The sequence below is a fragment of the Hydractinia symbiolongicarpus genome, chromosome 15 (assembly GCF_029227915.1).
Source record: "Hydractinia symbiolongicarpus strain clone_291-10 chromosome 15, HSymV2.1, whole genome shotgun sequence".
In the NCBI taxonomy this organism is placed as follows: Eukaryota; Metazoa; Cnidaria; class Hydrozoa; order Anthoathecata; family Hydractiniidae; genus Hydractinia; species Hydractinia symbiolongicarpus.
The window spans coordinates 7,200,051-7,204,701 of record NC_079889.1 but is presented as its reverse complement, the minus strand read 5'-3'; the positions used below and the strand labels follow the sequence as shown (position 1 = coordinate 7,204,701).

Sequence of the window (4,651 nt, the reverse complement as noted above, 5' to 3'; positions counted from 1 at the left end):
GAATGATTATACACAAATTGTACCAGGACCTACTCATCTAGCTGGTGCTATCCTTGATCATGTTTATGTGAAGAGTAGCGTTTTTTCATTGTACTGCGTTAATTGCTATGTCAAGTGTATACATTTCTCTGATCATAATGCTATCAAATTTAGCCTTTCAACGACACCACGCTGACAAACTGACAAGCCATATTTTGATCAATCAACTTTGCAGCCACTTTTATAGAGTTACGATGATGATATCATCCTGTTAGCATATTTTAAATATATATTAATATTTATTGTATTAAATATAACATTAACATTGTATAAAATTTTTGATTCTTTTCAAATCTTCTTCAGTGTTTACACAAGGAAAACCAGTTTCGCCCATGTTTGTATGAATATAAAAACATTCAAAACACATGGTGTGGTATAAAATTTTCGATTTTTTTCAAATCTTCTATTTTTAAAAAAAATACATTTGTTCAAATATTTTTAGTAGTTTGGTTGTATATATACCTTTTGTATTTATGTGACAATGCAGAAAGTGAATAATATGCTCACTGAAGTTAATCAACCACCAAAATCACATTGTTCTACTATCAACAAGATGGTTGTCTACATTATGAACTTCTTCTCGTGTTCTGTTATTTTGGATTAGGTTTTTCAAAGAATGTTGGTGTGCTGTATTACACCTAAAACTGTTCAACCTCATTCGTTTGAAAGTAATTGCAATCATCAGCGCAAGTGTATCACACCAATGACCTCACAACTATTTGATGTCCAAGTCGTCATATTTTGGTAAGCCATATCAATTATTTCGTAATAAAGTTTCCGACGAATGACCCCATCTTGGCTAGAAAATATTTAGTTCATATATACACTAGGATAAGCTTCATTTTTTTTTCATTGTTTTGCAATAATGAACCTCAAAAGTAAATAAACTGCTGAAACGATACTTTTTCTTGTTTTGAAAATTGTTTGTTCTCATTCATAGCTTTTCTCTAATGCTTGTCATTTGCTACAACAGTCACGCGAGTGCAACTGAAGACTACACAGATCGTATGCAGCCTTTATACTCGTCTTAACCATCACGTGAGCATTAATCCATCAGGTAATCTAGAAGTCGCATTACGTTCTATGCTGGGGCATATACGATGCACATGGCGACATGCCTAATCTTATAATGAAAAAGAACGCATTACGTTCCATGCTGGGACATATACGATTCACATGCAGACTTGCCTAATTTTATAATGGAAAGAAAACGCATTACGTTCTATGCTGGGACATATACGATTGACATGCAGAATGTTATAGAACAATCTTGTGGAGCAGGTTGCTACTTCGTGAAAACGTCAGCGGAACAATGTTTGTATTAATTTTTTATGTATTAATGCATTATTCGAAACAATATTTATGACTCAAAATTATTTGCGTACTAATCATGAAATTTATAATCGATTTGTGAAACCACGGGTAAATCTCTCTACGCGGATAAGTTTTCAAGTCTTGTGATTGGTTGATGCAATAAGTTACTCGCTTAATTATTTCTATTGCCTAATCCATGACACATTGGTGTGAGAAAGTTTCGGGTATGCGCATTTTGTTTTGAAATTTCTCAAATCATTTTTCTTTCGAAAATCTAGATCACGATGTGTCGTGAAAACAACGCATTGAAACGTTCTCAGCCTTAGGAAAGTGTAGCGCAAAGACAGCGGTGATGTATGGATAGTCGCCTCGGGGAAACATAGTGTGAGACAGTTATGTGTGGATAGTCACGTGTTACGGAGACGTGAGACTGTGCTTAACGAACCGCACAGCTGCGAAGCCGGTTCATGGGTATTTGAACGCGCGCTCTGAGCAATCTGAGGATATTGCGCAATATATATGATCGTCCGTCCGATGAACAAAACATTTCACTTGGTAGTTGAACCCGCGCCTGCTGAACTACGGCCGTAAAGCTATATGTCCATTTAACGATTTTGTCGCTATTTCGCAAAATATAAGTAATAGAATACTCATGAACATGCACATATACAGAAACGACGAGTGTTTCAAACCGTCAAGGTTTCTTGTTTAATTTGAAAACAAATCATATTTTTGCCTATTTGCTTGTGATGACCTTAAAAATAAACAGTAAATATAAAATGACAGTATAGTCATGCATACTATTTCGGACATGTAGAAAAGGAAGTTAAGATTGAGAGAGTCGCTATACCAGTGTGTACTCGATCATCGTGTTTGGGGTTTACGATTTAAAACGTCCCCCACATGCGCAACAAAAATAACCTTGGAGCATGTAACGCATGCCTAACATTCTTTGCACGTGCGTTTTACATCGCACGCGTTACCTGATTTACACGTGCGAATCATCGCACACCTACTCAAATATTCTTGAAAAAGACTGCTCTGATGCGACATAATACCCCTTTCCGAAAACCTATCCTAACTTTGTTTCAAATAAACAGACAGTAAACACCCTGTTGTTATACTACACAGCTAAAACAATCATTCAGCAATTTTATTTAGAGGAAAAGTTTTTGTAACATTTAAAAACAAAAACACAGTTTAAAACCTGTTTTTACACTCCTAAAGCAAAAAGAATCCTGCAATATTTTATGGGAAAAGTTCTTGCGCAAGATAAGTAAATCGTGAAATCGGATAGGCGTACTATATTTTTCAAAAAAACTTTACTGCAACTTCTGTTTAAACAAAAACAGCGGAAACAGCCGTTGTTACCCTGCATGACAATAGGATAAAAAATTCTAATTTCCAATATATAGTTTATATATAGTGAAATAATTTTAGCTTCTGTAACTTGAGCCGCACTGGTGTATGCTCACTGGCAGGGCTTAAAAAGTTTATTTCCTGTCTTGCGTACAATATAGCTAGCTACAATCGTCCACAAAAAGATGGCTCTCCAATCCCCTTCAATGTCAAAAACTGCCCTTTGTGGCTGAGCAACGTAAACGACTACACACGACTACTTCAAAAAATTGCTGGTCTAGTAGATGTACCAGGTGCTGCCGCAGATTTCATTAATAGTGGGGGTCGTTTGACTAGATGTACCAGGAACTTTCGATACATTGGTAGCAGTGGCTTAGGAGCCTTGGATACTTCTTGTGAAGATGGAACCGTTACAAAGAGTAGCACATTGGACAAATACTTGAGCGATAAGCGTAGAGAAACTGAGCCAGAAATATCATTATGGAACTGGAGCAAGAAATGTAATTGTACCTGTAAAGTAGATCACGTGCCAGTTTTTACAGGAATATCTACAAAACCTGTTTGGCCTGTTACTGAAAAAGCTATGCTCATTATATTTTCTGTTGCAACGTGGCATAATACCGAAGAATTGAAGGGACAACATTCATTGAAAGAGGCTAAACAATCTTTCGATAAAAAGAGCAATAGAACACGAAGTCACACCAATGTAATCAATATTCAAACCGATATTCAGTCTTCAGATCAATCATCACAATACACAAATGCAAGTTCTCAATGTTCCCAAAATTCCGCTATGGCAGAAATAAACATAGGCAGATCAATAATGAGAGATATTGCTAGGCACCATGTTGTTGATATCAGTGAGCCGAATGTGCAACAGGTTCTTCCCAATGGAGGGCCTATGTTTGATTGGAATAATTATGCAATTCAAAGTTTTGGTAGTCAATGGCTCATTAATGCTGACACATGGTTACAATCTATATCTGAAGAAGCGGAAAGAAATGAATTGCAGCATGCTGAAGATTGTACCTTACCCCAAATAAACATCTTAAATGCTAATGAACTACAAAGAACAGTCATTGGTATAAATCTTCAGCATTTATTAAAAGTCGCAAAAGGAACTTTGCCAACAAGTACCCAGCCATTGCGTTTATTAATACAAGGAACAGCCGGTGTCGGGAAAACATTCATTATTACCGCGCTCACTAGAATCGTTCGTCGTATTTTTCTGGTGCAGCATCGGTTCTTATACCTAATGGTCGCACTACACATTCGATGACTCCACCACCACACAAACTGAAGAAAGATAAGAATTTAAATTCTGTCCAGCTTTCTGACTATCCCTTGGGTGATGTTTCTCTAAGAAAGCTGAGAAAGTATACAGGCATGCATGAAAACAATGAACTGAAACTGTTTTAACTTAATATTGATGAACGTAGGATGCAGTCAAAGCTTCTCGTGGCCTGGTGCAGCCAAAGATTATGTGAGGCAACAGGAGACTTTGATAATTATTATGTAGGTGTACCAACTGTCAATTTCTTTGGGGACCTCGGTCAACTTGGACCAACTCGGGTTTTTGATCTACATCAGCAACCAAAATACGATGATTCCACAATCAACTTTGCTGGTTATGCAATCTATCGCTCGTTTCAAGAGATCATGCGCCAAGGCCCAGATCAGTTAAGTCTTTTACAACGACTACTTAGAATACGAAATGGATTCATCACTCAACAAGATTGGCAGGATATAAATAGTCGTTACGAAAATGCTTTGCCCCGAACCGCAAAATGTAACTTTTTTCATGGGCGCGTCCTTACGTTAATGGAAACGTGGAACGAAGTTAATGAAGAAAACCACAATAAATTAGCCAGCCTTGGTGTGCCAGTTGCTGTTATTCCATCAAGAGGCCGTGGTAAACATCACTCTTTGACCGATTAGC

The 4,651-nt window shown here is 37.1% G+C and overlaps 1 long non-coding RNA gene across 1 annotated transcript; it reads left to right on the top strand.

The window, feature by feature from the left end:
- The first annotated feature begins 413 nt into the window (after positions 1-413).
- LOC130629075 (uncharacterized) lies at positions 414-1,398 on the top strand. The gene is made up of 2 exons (XR_008981902.1): positions 414-783; positions 980-1,398. It is a non-coding gene; the product is annotated as an uncharacterized LOC130629075 (long non-coding RNA).
- Positions 1,399-4,651: the final 3,253 nt, after the last annotated feature.